Raw genomic sequence first — 17,068 nt, forward strand, 5'->3', positions numbered from 1 at the left:
GAGGAGAGAACTTCCACTTTGCTCATGGTCTTGTCTAGATACTAATGGGGACTGTGGATTCAAATGCCTTCCACAGCCTTGGCAGCTCATGGCAAGAGTCTTGGGTGGTCACTGACATCATACATAAGAATGTATGACAACAGGAGTCACTGTGCACTAACTTCCCATGCAGGACCTCTGTCCTCACTGAGTTGTATTAGGAGAGTTAACTGTAAAACTTGTTCTCCAATAGTTTTTTTAAAATATTGTGTGTATGTGAGTGTGCAAATTGTTACAATCTTTGCATAATATAGAGTTGGTCTTCTGTGTATAAAGTTAACCAAAAACAAATCTTAATGGAGAATAGGACTGGGAATGGGAGAGAGAGGAGGAGGTGCAGTGGAAGTGGGGGTGGGAAGGCAGGTATGGTGAGAACAATCACTATATTCCCAAAGTTGTACTTATGAAATTTGTACTTACTAAATAAAAGTTTTTTTAAAAAAAGTTCTGTGTTTTAGTTATAAGTACTATAAATAGTGGTAAATGATATATAAATGTAAAATTCTAATATATTTAAGGTATATACACATTTATTAAATATTCCACATAAAATACTGCATAATATATATATATCTTTTTCATTATCTTTCGCAGATAATTTGATTCTATAGAAATTAACTGAATTCCAGTTAGAATGATTATGTGGTGAAATTTAACCTAAATCTTAAGACTACATTTGCAAATCAAAGATAGGTTTCTGGGGCTTGGCATTGTGGCAGAGTGGGTTAAGCAGCCCTGTGCAATGCCAGCAAACCACCTGGGCATCGGTTCCAGTCCTGGTTGCTCCACCTCTGATTCAGCTCCCTTCTATTGTGCCTGGGAGAGCAGTGGAAGGTGGCTCAAGTCTATGTGCCCCTGCACCCTTGTGAGAGACCCAGAGTGCCGGGCTCCTGGCTATGACCTGGCCTAGCCCCCACCCATGTGGCCATTAGGAGAACAAACAAGCGAATATACAATCTCTTCATCTTTGTCTCTCTGAAACTCTGCCTTTCAATTAACCAAATTTTTAAAGATATATTTATTTATTTAAAAGTCAGAGTTACACAGAGAGAGGAGAAGAAAGAGAGAGAGAGGTCTTCCATCCGATGGTTCACTCCCCAATCGGCTCCAACAGCCAGAGCTGTGCCAATCTGAAGCCAGGAGCTTCTTCCGGGTCTCCCACAGGGGTGCAGGAGCTCAAAGACTTGGGCCATCTTCCACTGCATTCCCAGGCCACAGCAAAGAGCTGGATGGGAAGTGGAACAGCCGGGTCTTGAACTGGTGCCCATGTGGGATGCCAGTGCTTCAGGCCAGTGCGTTAATCTGCTGCGCCACAGTGCCTGCCCCAAATAAATATTTTTTTAAATAGGTTCTTATAAAATTCTCAAAGTCAGATTTGAACAAAGGGTACTTCCTAAGCTGGGGCTCTGCTTACACACTGACTTGTAACAGAAAAGGTATTCGCATTCCCGCCAGCACAGGCAGCACTGGGAGGAAGAAGCGTGCAAGCCGAGAGCAGGAACCTCGAGGTCGACAGCAGTGGAGATGTATGACGACAAGATTCGTTAAGGTCACCACCGTTCTTGCACTGCAGAAGCCCACATGCCCAGGTTAACACAAAGGATTTCCAAAAGAGGAACATGATCAACTCACAGTGATTTCAGGGGTAACACAGTCAAGCGACTATTACTGATAGACTCAATAAACTACAACTCGTTCCACACTGCTGACCAAACGCACGGAAAATTTCTTAATAGACGCATGCCTCTCACATGCTCACAAGGGACAAGAAAGAACAAATTGTGAAGGGCGTTCTTAGCTTTTCAGACTTGGTTGCTCTGACATGCAAACCACAGCCTCATCATGGAGCCTCTCCCTTCAGCATACAAAGCATGTGCCTGGGGTTATCCATAGTCCTCCTTTCCTTCTCTTCAACTGTCTCCTACGGCTACTAAGCCTTTGACACAAGAAAAAAAAAGATCTATTTGTATAACAAAATCAACTCTTGATTTCCCCATCTTCTAAAGATTAAAAATATGCAGATGCTGGAGGATGAAGGAGAGTTGGCAAACTCCTTTTTCTAGTTAGTACTTCTCTAACTTTATGGATGCCACCTGAGGCTTCAGAGTGGGGTTCAAGATACCCACACAGGAAGGGGTGTCCAAAAAGCTTATGAAGATGCATATTATGAACAAAACGGTGCATGGACTCCCAAGGCGTCTCGCACCCAAGTAAGCTTATCTTTTCCTTTCATTTGCCCACAAACCATCGAAAGCCCTCCCTTGCCCAAGGACTTCCTGTTTAGGCAGGTACTGGTATTTGTTCCTTTGTTTTATCTCATTAGAGCGAGAAAGGCCAAGCTGTGTCCTCTGTGACACTGGCCTGGGTCTCCTGGCCCCTCCTTCCCGGTGCTCTCCTCAGCCTGATGGTGATGCCTCAGGGAGGTGGCCTGGGAAACCATCCGCTGAACTGTCATTCAGAAGTGGTTTACCTGGGTGATGCCTCCAACTATCACTCCCCATCAACTCCCCCCACACACTCCACCTTCCTCTCAATGTTTCTGTGTGTGGTAAATACAGGGGAAAGTGGACGTTTGATCCTGTGGAACAAGGAACCCTATTCTCCGTCTCCACCTGTGCTTGCTTAGGTTAACACAGGACCAACCAGATTACAAACAGAAACAAAACTGGGAAGATCTCCCTGTTGGCCTGAGTGCAAGAATTCACAACGCATTACCGGCACAGGATAGGTCCTGGAAGGTGCTGAGAATGGCCACAGTGTCTGTTCCTGAAATGCATTCCTGCCCAGAAGCCTGGGGGACAGCAAGTGACCATTGCCCCCACTCCTGCAGGTCACCCTGTGATATGCTGCATTCCGTTCACATTCTACAGTCAGCACCCACATTCTATTAGGCCCTCCAGACTTCACCCCCTTTAAAGATAACACAAGGTTCTGCAGGTTGGGCAAATAAAAACACTCAAGAAAGTATACGTAACAGCTCCACCTACGACCATTAATGGTACAACGAAGTCCCTTCTCTTGGTTAGAGATGCAGCTTGTCCCACAAATGACAGCAGTGGGATGTACACAGTCTAAAACAGAAGAGCGAGAGGTGCAGCATTGCGAGCTCAGCTCAGTGGCTGGGCTCCGCGTGGGAGCACCTGCCGCACACCGTCAGGAATGCCTAAGCAACGAACAATCTCACAGCATGACTTACCCTCCCTTGATGTAGTCAAGGAAAGAAACTTCTGTTTCTACCAAGAAGGAGCGTAACGTTACCTGGAAAAGAAACCCAGAATTAGCTCTAGCAGAACTAACTGTAACCCCGAAGGACATTTTTCCCCTAAAGGACACAGAGAAAACCCTACTTCCTAGCGTTTGGAAAAAGCACTAAATATATGATAGTTTATTAAAATCTGCTAGGACTGACTGCTCTTACGTTGAAAATTAGCAGAAGAGACTGGACCAGAAAAGAAGAAAAAATTAACTCCTTTCTATGACCAGTTTTCTCTCTTTGAAGAACAGCTTGAAAATTGTCTAAGAGGACACTGTGCTCCTTCTGATTTTAGATCAAAGGGGAGATGAAAGGGCGCTGGAAAATGGTTCAAACTGAAAACCCAGAGTCAGTGAGCCACCCTGCAGAGGGAGGGGCCCGGCGCTTCTGACTCGGCTCTGTGCACGATCATCTACCCTGCGGGTGTCCTGCCTCTCAGGAATCCTTACACAGGAACACAGAGAAAACTCAGATTTTGCCTCTCCAAAGGAAAGTTAATCTCAGGGGGAAAATTTCAGTATTTTTTTACTCAATAAGAAGATTTCTTTTTTTTTTAACACAATTTTCAGATACATTCATCTTTGCACCCTACTGCACTGATTTAGCACAGCGTCCATTCCCACAGTTGTAACGTTTAATGCATTATCAACGAGCACCTTCACACCCCGTAAAATAAATCTACTTAACAGTTAAGGGCGACATTAAGGGTATAGTCTTTCTACCGTTTTTTAAAAAATTTTATTTGACAGATAGAGTTAGACAGTTAGAGAGAGAGAGACAGAGAAAAAGGTCTTCCTTCCATTGTTCACCCCCCACCACAATGGCAGCAACAGCCGGAGGTACGCTGATCTGAAGCCAGGAGTCAGGTGCTTCTTCCTGGTCTCCCATGTGGTGCAGGGCCCAAGTACTTGGGCCATCCTCCACTGCCCTCCCAGGCCACAGCAGAGAGCTGGACTGGAAGAGGAGCAACCAGAACTAGAACCTGGTGCCCATACGGGATGCCTGCACCACAGGCAGAGCATTATCCAAGTGAGCCATGGCGCCGGCCCCAGGTCTTTCTAAATATGACTTGAACTTTTCCATGTCTGCCTGATTCTCTGTACTCTGACTCCAATGAAGAACACACGAGCTTCCCTCCAGGAACTCAGCCCACAGGAGGACCTGCAGGAAGCCAGGCCACCAGCCCCAGCGGGTGTGCTCCCCTGTGATCACTCCCTAGGCAGGCGACTCCTGTGTCATGTTCACAGTGCAATCCTACGTGAAACAAAGCCCCAGTCTTACTTGTTTCCAGCCTGATTTAAAATGTCCACTTGGGCTTTATTCATTAATTTTAATGTTTAATGGGTAACACAAAAATTGACTTACTGTTCCAGAATTCGTATACTTTTTCTTTTTTCCTTTCTTTTTGGGATTCACCACCTAAAAAAACAGATGAAACAATTCAAACCCGTTAGGTAATTTTGAAGACGGTAGTTTAATCGGCTGCCTTGGCGTCTGGTGCAGGTATTGCTTTACAAATGCTTTGAGGACTCCTGGCCAGTTATCTGGGCACTGCTTCTCTGCACACTTGCTGGGGAGACTCGGGAAAGAGAGCTTCGTTTGTCAGAGGTACTCTCCTCACTCACCTGATGCACTGAGTATCTTTTACCATCTGCTTCTTGGGAACAGGTTGTTAACATCCAAGGCCCACAATAATTATTATTACTTTCTAGAAAATTTAAAGTGACGCATATCTAAGAAATGTAGCTTGTTAGAATTAAATACCCTAATACAACAGATCACCCAACATGTGAATATCTAAGAGGTTTACCAACCTATCAATTGCTTCATCATGTTAGTAATTTCCATGGAATGCCCATGCTACCTAGTAGGTAGTCTATTTTATTGACACAAGACTGATTTTTTTTTTTGACCATTGGTTTCGCGAAGAAGTATCAATGCAGTATCAATGCACTCCTACATTTGAACAAAATTGAAGGCACCAAAGAACTAGAAAGAAGAGTGCCACCTGTCAATCTCACAGGATCAATAAAATACAGTAGTGCCTTAAGAGGCTCTGCCAGCTCTTCTCAACCCACAGCATGGGGACAGCACTTGACCGGGAAAGAAAGATGAAAGACTTTATGAGTAAGTACTATTTGAGCCAGAATTTATTAACGTAAACCAGGGTTCCAATAAAAATGAAATGAACAAAGACAGCAGTCTAGAAAGGGTTTGACTGAAACAGAGGTCACAGACAAACAGATTCAAAATGAGTCTGAAATAGTGAGTGGGAGCCATGTTGAGGAGATCCTAAATATCAGTGCGCAGGGTTGGGACGCTCTTCAACTGAGGTTTCAACCAGAGCACAGTCTACTCAGTCGACAGCACAGAGATCCACGCAGAGAAACTGGAGACAACAGTCAGGATTCTATTTCTAACTACCTATGAAGAGGTAACGAGGCACTGGATAAAGCAGTGCCAGGAAGCCTGGCTCCCAAGGAGAAGTCAGAAAACAGATTAAACTGGATTAGGACCACCACTACAGAGGGCCTATGTCAGCTGTACTTCATATGTCTGCCTCTCCCATTACACACTGACATTTTCTAGTCATCTTTGTATCCCCAGAGGGATACACAAAATATGGACTATGGAAGACATTTAGTAATTTTTACAAGTGTACAAATTAGTGTGTGGAATACTTAGTGCAGTAAGAAGGTGGTAGGTGAAGGAGACTCCTTCACTTTTAACTTAAAAGAGGCCAATTTTAATGTCCACTCGGCAGAGAAAGGTTATTATTCTTGACGAAACACTAATAATAATATTTTCCTTTGACCCCCACAAGTATTAAATTATAGGAACACAGCAATACCACAGCTCAAGGATGAACAGTGCTAAACTACGCCAGGTGTCCCAACACATGCTTGCTGATCAACTAGTGGAGTGCTTTAAGGCAGAAGTAACTACTGTGGACTTGCTTTAATAAATGGATTTTTTTAAGATTTATTTATTTCAAAGGCAGAGACATACAAAGTGAGGAAGAGACGGAAAAAGAGATCTCTTCACTAGTTCGTCCCCTAAGCCAGGAGCCAGGAACTCCATCCTGGTCTCCCATATGGGAAGTGGGCCCAAGTACTTGAGCCATCCTCTACTGCATTCCAGGCCCATTAGCAGGGAAGTGGATCAGAAGATCAGCAGGGACTTCACTGGCATTCCAAATAAGGGCGCCAGAGGTGTCACAAGCAGCAACTCAATCCAGGGCCACACTGCAGGCCCCAGCATGATTTCTTATTGACTGTGCATGGCCTTGTCACTCCCTCTAGTTTGCACGTGAAAGAGAGCGAAGGCACTCTGCAGATCACAGGCCACTGTGCAGTGCCACTGATCACAACTGAAGCACATTCTCTTTTCTTATTAGGGAAGTTTTGGTGGGCAAGTTGGTAGGAAGACAAAATATAAAAGATGAAGCTTAAAAAATTAACATATCCATACTTAATTTTTAAAGTTTCCCATGCAAAAATTTAAGATCACTCCAGATTTAAAAGGCCTTGGGACTTGAAGAGAAATAATATCATTTAGTCTAAGAAACAAGTTGGCTAAAGGAATTTAAATATTCTTAAAATCATATATTGTTGCTAAGTTAACCTGTGGCACTTATCCTTATCCTTTGCAAAATCCATATTTTTAAGACATAGAGTTACTGAAAGTGATTAAAATAAAATGCTTCTCACCTCGTATACATTGAATTGGGACTGCCCTCTAGAATGTTCCCGGTAGCTTGTTGTAAATTCTCCAATGATATCGTGACTAAAAAGGAAAAAAGTATACATTAAGTCTAGTGATCGTGGAAAAAGCTTGCTATTATTATGCATGTAATAATTAGTAACTCTAAGAGATGGATATATCATTTTCCTCTAATTGAAAATCATGTATATACAAGTCTTATTTTTATTAATATTCAGATGTGTAGTCCACCAAAATTCATTTTTACATAGGTATATTAGTATTAAGATCTGCAATCCCAAAATATTATTTGTTATTAAAATAATTATTTAATAGGATGAAAATTGGAGACACTCCAATTCATTCATCAATGAAGTAATCAAAAATATACAGAAATCTTCAAACTTTCCTGTGGCTGGGGGTAAGAAGACACCACTACAGAAAGAAATGACATGCTAGCATGTCTAACAGTCACCAATCTGCTCTTTAATGACAGCAATTAACAAGTGTTTTGCTAGCACCAACCTGGTAATTCTAAATGTCATCACTACTTCTCAGGGGCCTTCTCAGTTTAGTGAGGAGGGGAAAGAAATGAGTAACATGGGTGAGTTCTCACTGAGGCTGACCCACGCTTGCACAAAATAAACGTTCAGCACTCAGCCGCAGGGAGAGGACTTCTATTCTACTCCTCTGGAGTCAACGTAATGACCAATACTATGCTGAACACACCATGCTCTCTCCCTTTCTCTCTCTCTCTCTCTCCGCGAGGCTGGCAGGGTGGAAGAGGGCGCCCCGCCACCCCCCGGCATGCCGCCCCACCACGACCCCCTCTACAGCTCGGCTGAGTCGCCTCGCCAAGAGCGAGTCTTGCAACCCGGGGCATTTTCTGGGGAGACGCCCAGTCTGAGGGCTGCTGGAACTGACGGGGAGGGACAGGCGTCCGGGACGGCCGGGTGAGCGGGTCCTGGCGGGGTGGGGGGCAGGGCCGCGAGGCTGGCAGGGTAGAAGCGGGCGCTCAGCGTAGCACCACCTCGAGGGGACAGGGAGGGCCGGCCCGGATGGCTAGGGCCGCTGGAAGTCTCGCAAGAGTAGGAGCTGGGCCCCAGGGGCGCCTCCTGGCAGGGCATCCCGCTGCCCAGCGGAGGCCTGGCGACCAGGATGCCGGACCCGTCCCGTGAGCTGGCCCCGCTGCCCGGCCAGGCGCGACGCCAACAGATGCTGCGGGGCTGGAGGCGGGGGACCCTCAGCCGGTAGCGGCCGGCGCGGTCCGCACCAGCCTCGACAGCCGCCGCCGTCGCCCACCCCGGCGCTCGCCGCTCACGGGGCCTTACCGAGGCACTGCCCCACCGGTGTGCTGAACGGATTCCCCAGGAGGAACTCCATCTTGCACGGAAAGCGCGGCGGCGGACGGGGCGTCCAGTCTGCCCGCCCGGGTCTCCGCCGTCCCCAGCCGCGGTCCCGACCTGACTGACACTCGCCCCCGCCCCACCCTCAGGAACGCCGAGCCCCGGGCCCTTGACCACGCCCCCTTGTCGCGTCTCAATTGGGCAACGCCTACAGAGCCCTCATCCGATTGGCCTTCGCCTCTACCTCAGCGAAGCTCCCACCCACCCCGCGGCGTCCGATTGGCCAGAGAGCGAGCTTGATCTCTGGAGTCCCCGTCAGGCGTAGCGGCTCCTCCTCTGGCCCGCCTCCGAAAGAGAGGCTTTGCGTGTTGATTCGCCCATATGTCCGTCAAGCTAGAGAATCCTTAGTATTATTGGATGAAGGACGAGTCAATCACTCAAACCGGGGCAAGGAGAGGCGGTGCATCCACGAATATCCCCGCCCACAAAAAGTGCTGATTGGGTAAACGGTTGTTTGCTCTAAGCCTGGTTGGTGTGGTAGGATTTCCCCGCCCCAAGAACTGATCACGTGATGCGTCCACTTTCACCCAGGATGTCTCCCTCTTAACTTCCCCTTAGCGACCGAGCGGGCGGCGCTTGGTTCCCTAGCAACCGGGGGACGCTGTTGCTACGCGGACCCAGCCTGGAAGCTGGCGCCTGAGACGAGAGGAGAGGAGACCCGGGGCGGACAGTGGGGAGAGAGGTCGGTCCACTGGTGTGCTCTCGAGATAACCTCAAAAGCCCAGGTCTCCCGCGTGGGCGGTGGGGCCGCGAGCACTTGAGCCGGCACCCGCCCCTTCCCAGGTGTGCATTGTTAGCAGGAAGCGGGAGCCAGGAGCTCCCGGGACTCGAACCCCGGCACCCCAGCACGAGAGATTTTGTGGGTGCCCAGCGGTGTCCTAAGGGCTGCCGAATCCCACGCCCACGCTTGGGCCCTGCCACCCACGTGGGAGACCCGGATGGAGTCCAGACTCCTGGCTTTGGCCTGGCCCAGTGCTGGCTGTTGTGGCCATTTGGGAAGTGAACCAGTAGATGAAGGATCTCTCTCTCTCTCTCTCTCTCTCTCTCTCGGATGTAACTGTGCCTCTCAAATAAATAAATCTTAAAAAAAAAAAAAAAAACAAACACAGCCGGCGCCGCCGCGGCTCACTAGGCTAATCCTCCGCCTTGCAGCGCCGGCACACCGGGTTCTAGTCCCGGTCGGGGCACCACATTCTGTCCCAGTTGCCCCTCTTCCAGTCCAGCTCTCTGCTGTGGCCAGGGAGTGCAGTGGAGGATGGCCAAGTGCTTGGGCCCTGCACCCCATGGGAGACCAGGAGAAGCACCCGGCTCCTGCCATTGGATCAGCGCGGTCCACCGGCCGCAGCGCGCCAGCCGTGGCGGCCATTGGAGGGTGAACCAACGGCAAAGGAAGACCTTTCTCTCTGTCTCTCTCTCTCACTGTCCACTCTGCCGGTCAAAAAAAAAAAAAAAAAAAAAAAACAGGGGAGACCTCAGCAGTGCCTGTCATGCAGGGAACATGAGCCGGCTGCACAGGGCACCCCGCCCCCACAGCGCCCCGCCACCCCCCAGCATCCCCCCGGCGCCGGCCCTAGACAAGTGAGGCTTTAACTCTGCCTAAGTGATGTTGCTGATAAATGGACAAAGCTTGAGCTAAGAAAGCAGCATTGGTCAGTTCCTTTGTGTTTAGACTTTTATGTAAACTCAGTTCACAGCTTGTAATTCTTCACCTATATACAGATAAGAAAGACAATGCACTTTAGGAGAAGGTAAAGCTTAACTCTTACAATCTACCAACAATAACAATATAATGGGATATAGTTTGGTATTAGCTTCACCCTAGCCTGTTCTATCAGTATGAGCTCTTAGGTTGGAATATAACTGTGGAAAGAAGTGCTTTAGTTACAACTCAATAGGTAGCATCAATCTTGCCCAGCACAAAGCTGTAGGTGGTTAACAATGGCTTGCCACACTGATGTTCATGGTACTACTTTAGATCAGTCCAGTCCAGTAAGCGGTAGCATTTAAATAGCCCAACAATGTAGAAAGTGTGCTTTCATCTCACTTAAAAAGACTCTGGTGTGGGAATCTTTACTTCAAAGTTGGTTTTTAAGAGGACATATAGATGATATTTCCATTACTATTTCCATCAACTGTGGGCCACTTAAATAGTTTCTTCAGTACCAATGCTCTGTACACATATGACTCAATGTTTTAGAATTGGTAGATTGAGGGAGTAGGTGTTGGGTACATTGGTTAAGCCACCACTTGGGATACCTGAATCTCATATTGAAATGGAAGGCTTTGAGTCCTATCTCTGCTTCCAGTCCAACCTCTTGCTAATGTGCACCTAGAGAGGCTACCGCTGATGACTCAAGTCCTTAGATCCATGCCACACTCCAGGGAGACCCATCTGAGTTCCAGGCTCCTGGCTTTGGCCTGGCCTAGTTCCTGATCATTGTAGGCATTTAGATAGCCAAGATATGGAAAGCTTCAAATAAAATAAATACATAAATAATTTTTTAAAATAGGAATATTCATTATGAAATAGTTAAAACTCAAATCTCTTTTAAGCAAGTATTAATTTAAAGCATTGATAAACATAATTATTTCAATAGTAAAAACCGGTCTATAGAAGAGCAAAATTAAGCATAACACAGGAATCAAACATGATAAACCATAAAATAGTTAATATATACATAAATTATCATTGTTTTTCTTCAAACTTTTGCCCTAAAGAATAGCCAGTAACACAAACACTGTGTCTGTGATGCTCTGAATCTCTGTTTCTGTAATGATGAAGCTTCAGTGAACTCTTCCTTTCCTTTCCAAATAGATACAATACTCTTAGTGACAGGAAATATGAATGTATATGAATAAAATCAATAGATATTGGACTTGGTTACACTGTATCCATCAGACATGTCTTAAACCCTTTAGACCCTGCTGCTCAAAATGTGAGTTCCAGACCAACACATCATTATCACTTGAGAACTTATTAGAAATTCAGAATCTTTAGACTCTTACCTCCATGGAATAACTTATAATTTGCATTTTAACAATATCCCCCCTTCAGATATACTTCTAAAAATTAATTACATAAGATTGCCTAATTTCATGTATTTCATATATACAAATTTGAATGTAATACTTCCAACCCTATCCTCCCTCCTGCCCATAGTCCCACCATCCCTCCTCCTTCCTTTCTAGTTTTTCTTATTTTTACAATGACATGCTTTCAGTGTATTTTATCATCACAAGCTTAACCCTGCCCCAAATAAAGAACCCAACAAGTAGTAAATAGAAAGACCACTATTCCTCAAAAGTATAGAAAAGGACTGTAAACAATAATCAAATCTCAAAATGTCAATTTTGCTCATATATATTATATTTTTTGTGCTCTGAATATTAACTGACACAAATCAAGGGGAAATATATGCTATTTGTCTTTTTGGGGACTGCCTTATTTCACTAAGTATAATGGTTTCCAGTTGTATCCATTTTTTTGCAAAAGACAGGATTTCATTATTTTTTTACAGCTGAGTAATAGTCCATAGTGTATACATACCACATTTTCTTTATCCAGTCTTCAGTTGATGGACATTTGGGTTGATTACATATCTTAGCTATTGTGAATTGAGCTGAACTAAACTTGAGGGTACACATAACTCATATGCTGATTACATTTTGGTTGGGTAAATTCCCAGGAGTAAGATTGAGAAGCAATGATCATAAAGGCCTAGAAACTCTGTAGGGTCTCTGTGGTGAAGTGTCTGTCCAGGGCCCAGGAGTTGCAACCCAAATTAAGGCCTTTGTAGCGTAAGTTGAGGAGGTTGTTAATAAATTGTTAGAGTCCTTTGTTAAATTTTCAGAGCTATTGTAGGACTTTGATAAAAATTGCAAACATCACAAAATTCCAAGTTCAGAAATGCTATCCTGTACCAAAAAACATTAGGATAGCATGAGTTCAAGTAGCCTACCCAATAGGTTGGTTTCCAACACTTTGACTATCTCCACCATTAGCTTAGGAAGATAAAGGAATTTGAAACACAGAGGTATTAAACTTGATCTTAGCCAAAAGGTATTAAAGGTTTCTGATTGCAATAGAGGTATTGTGAACAAAAGATCACAGTTAACTACCAAGTACATCTCTTATGTGAGTCTTTCCTTTAACCTACATTCATTCAAGCAGTATTTTTTTTTTAGTATAACCACTAGTCAAAAATCATGGGTTTAGGAGAAGCCAGTAAGCTTCAATAGGCAAGGTCCTAAATAGGAAACAAGTTATCCCAAAAGAAAGGTGTATATATATATATATATGAAATATATGTATTTCATCTCAGAATTTAAATGGGTACACCCTGCTTATTAATATACTTAGGAAACATGAAGGATGAAGAAAAGGCTTATTCCAGTTGCACTTTGAGTGTTGATGGATGGTCCTTTCTCTTCACAATTTCACTACTGCTATGGCAGACATGGCATGATTGTTTCCAGGAATTTACATAGCATAAATTGTTTTCTTTGTGTTGGAGAGGCATAAATCACCAATATAAAGGAACATCTATTTGAAAACTGTAAAACTAAAGATGTTCATTGGGCAAACTATTCAAACTTTCATAAATGGACAAATAGTCACAAGTATATAGGGTTGAAATAGTCATGCTTATGAAACTAATATACTTAAAAATGATTATATGCTCTGTTCTGTTAGCAATCCATTTATACATGAGAACTTCTCTTCAACTAATGACTAGAAGAAAGCAATAGTATTTAGTGCTTGAGATAAGTTTTCTCTTTCTATTGCAATTTTTAGAACCTATAGATAGGAAACCATTATCTTTCATCCCCCAACTGAATTATGCATTAAATTGTAAAGTATTTTCTGATCCAAAAGTTTTTTCCTCCAATAGAAATAGGGAATAACAGCTGATTATAAACAGTATATAAACTGATTATAAGCAGTGTGACTTATTTGAATAGCAAATATAACTGAATATTTTCTGTCATATAAATAAATGTAAAACATGAGTTACATGAAATACTCCTGGGTCTGAAGCTTCATTCTGTCCATGTAGCAAGTTATCTGCAAGTGATTCTGTCCCAATCCACTACATTCAGTTAACTCTGGTAATGTTTTCAATTGCTTCAGTTTGAAACAGGCTCGTGTGGAACTGAGATTAGAAAAATTCAACTGTTTTTATTCCTCCTTATAACAGTTGCTGACTCTAAACTTCGAAAATAATGTTCAAGGTCTCCTAAAGGAGTGTAGCTAGGAAGGCTGGGATTGAGTAGAATCACTGTGTAAGACTAAGAAAAATGAAAACAAACAAAACGGAGGCTGTCTTTATTTGAAGCCAATTATCTACTGGCTGTGGCCACCAGGATCTTCACCCAATCTGTTTTCTGAATCTGGTTGTATCCTGCTACTCATTTTCAAAGGCATGCCATTCTCAGATCAGATAACATCTTTTTCATGACCTTTTAATTCTCATGGTAATATGATATTAATACGAAAAGAACAGTTTCAGTGCAGTTCTTAGATACAATTCTAAAAATATAAAGATACTTGCTTTCTCCTCCCTCCTTCCATCCTCCCCTCCTTCCCTCCATTCTTCCATCTTCCTTCCAAAAAGAACTGTAGTCTACTGCTTAATGATCCACTAAATTCACAGATCAATAAGTTAGAAGTGAAAGGACCACAGTTCAGCAAGAATGTAGGCAAGGGCTATAAACAATAATCAAATGAAAAGATATTCATTCCATTCATATACAGTAATTTTTTACATAAACACAGATCATTAAATATACAGTACTACATCATTCTTTACCATTGGTTTGACAAAGATATAAAATAATTTGACAATATTTATCTGCAACAATACAATACAGACTGGCATTTATCTGTTTGTTTTATACTTTCTTTTAATTTTAGCTCCCATTACAGGAGAGAACATGCAATGTTTGTCTTTCTGTGTGAAGCTTATTTCATTCAACATGATGACCTTTGGTTGCATCCATTTTGACACAAATTATAGAATTTCATTATGTTTTATAGCTGAATAATATTCCCTTGTGTGTGTGTGTGTGTGTGTGTGTGTGTATCACATTTCTTTATTCATTCCTCTTATGATGGACACCTTGGTTGATTCAGTATTTCGAGTATTGTGAAGAGTTAGCCTATAAACATGGTGGTGTAGAAATCTCTTTGATATGATGTGTTCATGTCTGTTGGTGTACACTTAGTAGTGTGATTTCTGGATCATATCAAAACCTGTGGGATACAGCCAGATATTAAGAGGTAAACTTATAGCATTAAATGCTTATATGAAAGAGAAGTTTCTCAAATAAATGATCTAATGATGCATTTCAGAAATTTAGAAGAACAAGCCAAACTGCAAATTAGCAGGAGGTGAGAAATAAGAAGGCTCAGAGCAGAAATAAATTGAAGCTAAAAGAATCACAAAAGAACAATAAAATGAGAAGGTGGGTTTTTGAAACAATAAGCAGAATTATTCATGCTCTGCTGTATGGCTCTTCCAAGTCACACTGGTCATCGACTCCACAGTCTCATGAAGTCAGGAATTCTACAGAGAAATGACTACTTTCCCCTAGATCTTCAATACATGATCATCTCCAAACTTGACCAGGATTTTTCCTCTTCTGGAGAACTGACTGGAGTGACAGCATGGAGAGGCAAGCTAGTGAAAGCCCTAGCATCTTTCCATGGTTTCTGGGTCTCTGAGAAGCTCAGAGAAGGAATTCCTTCCTAGGCAGTCTCAGTTCCACAAGAATAAGGCATCCTCTATGTCCACCCCTTGCTAGGCCAATCTCTGTTACCCTCTCTCTGGTATTTTCTAACAGTTCTAAGACATTAGAATGTGTCTGGAGATTCTGTTGGTTGGAGGATTCCATGTAGGGATCGTGGTACCAGTCTCTGTTACTTCGGGTTATTCCTATATATTGTGGGGAGTTGTCAAGAACAAGTTCAGAGTCCCCAATTATGGCTCCCTAGACGTCTATCCTTGGCACCCCATTCGCCTGGCCTTTTGCTTTTCTCTTCCTCCTTTTCTTTCCTTTTCTGTGAAGGAAGCCTTTTGTGCTCTTCAGTAGTCTGGGTGAAGATTAAGAAAGACTGCCCTTTGCATAGGTGTTTTTGATTTAAGATTTTAAAAAATAGCCCACATTTTCCTCAAGTGTGAACTAAAAGTCCAGCACTTCCCATTTAGTACTCAAATGGGAAAGGGAATTTGATAACCCAGGGAAGCAGGAAAGGACAGATCTAAGTGATACTTCACATCAACACATTATATATGACCATAAACTCTTGTTAATATTACTGTAGAACTGTAAAACTTTCACAGTAGGGAACAATTCATATTTTAATATACATGAAATATGATTTTTACTGACACCCGATGAAATATTTCCTTTCCATCTATGACAAATGTTAAAGTCAGCTTTAAACTGCTATAAAACTCAAAACTATACCTGTGATATATGTTTTTAATAGTACCCTTTATTAATCAAATAGGATTAGGGGTCATTGAGTATCCTTAAATTATGAAAAGTGACATTTAAGAAAATTGAGTCATTGCTACACTTTCTGGAATCAATTTCTGCAGATACATTGTTATTTGGTTTCAAAACATCAAAATATTGAATCTTCATAAATACAGATTGTTTCTACAAATGTGTTGGTGAATCTCAGTTGGCCATTTTTATTGTTTATATAAAATAATACAATTAGATTGTGGAGACATGGAGAGAATTAGATTTTTTTTCAAGTGACTGTAGTAACCCTCTTTACTCATTTTATTGAGTTGATAATTTAAAAATACCTTTACCTTTGATAGACTGTGTATCTGTAAGTAACTTCAGAAGAGAAAGGTTGTCTGAAAGATTTGTTTAACATTGATTCATCCATGTAAGGAATAGATTTTGACTTGTTATCAGTATGTCTGTGATTTCACATGTCATCTCGTAAGATCTTAAGAGTAGAATATGTTTTAGATTTACCAGTTTCCTACTAAACAAGTTTTCAGTTGATAATGTTTTTGTATTGTTTCTAAATATAGCATTTTTTACTAAAGGGGTCAGACATTTTAAAGTTACGTATTTTAAATATACTAATTATACATAAAGCATTTTAATCATATATTAATTGCTCATCCTCCTAAAAAGCAAGGTGAGAGACTGGCATTGTGGTGTAGCAGGTGGAGCCGCTGTCTGTGATGCCAGCATCCCATAAGGGTGCAGGTTCTTGTTCTGCCTTCTTCATTTACAATTCAGCTCCTTGCTGATGGCCTGGGGAAAAGCCAATGTTTGAGCCTCTGTACCCACATGGGAGACTCAGAAAAAGCTCCTGGCTTCTTCCTGGGCCAGCCCTAGCTATTACAGCCATCTGGGGAGTGAATCAGCAGGCGAAAGATCCTATCCATGTCTCCCTCTCTCTATTTAACTCTAATTTGCCAAATAAATAAATTAATATGTTTAAAGAAAAAGTCAAGGTGAATATACTAACTTCGACACCGAGTCCTTTTTCAAATACTTCTCATAAACCTTAGGCGACCATCTTCAATGCATTCGTCAGAGAGATAGAATCTGTTGCATGTTTAAACATTTAATGCTGTAGTATCTGATTTAGTAGGCACAAACACCTACCCACAAACCTAAAATCCATATGAGA

At 42.7% G+C, this 17,068-nt stretch overlaps 1 long non-coding RNA gene across 1 annotated transcript in view; it reads right to left on the minus strand.

Moving 5' to 3' along the window:
* Window positions 1-11,412, minus strand: part of LOC103346819 (copine-A) — an 84,671-nt gene extending 73,259 nt beyond the window's left edge. Inside the window, exons 1-5 of the long non-coding RNA XR_011386140.1 lie at window positions 11,407-11,412; window positions 8,326-8,522; window positions 7,003-7,078; window positions 4,658-4,711; window positions 3,236-3,297 (exon numbers count right to left, since the gene is read on the minus strand). This is a non-coding gene — a long non-coding RNA (copine-A). The remainder of the gene's footprint in view (window positions 1-3,235; window positions 3,298-4,657; window positions 4,712-7,002; window positions 7,079-8,325; window positions 8,523-11,406) is intronic.
* Between the last annotated feature and the right edge of the window lie 5,656 nt (window positions 11,413-17,068).

This window comes from Oryctolagus cuniculus, unplaced genomic scaffold (genome assembly GCF_964237555.1).
Source record: "Oryctolagus cuniculus unplaced genomic scaffold, mOryCun1.1 SCAFFOLD_57, whole genome shotgun sequence".
NCBI lineage: Eukaryota > Metazoa > Chordata > Mammalia > Lagomorpha > Leporidae > Oryctolagus > Oryctolagus cuniculus.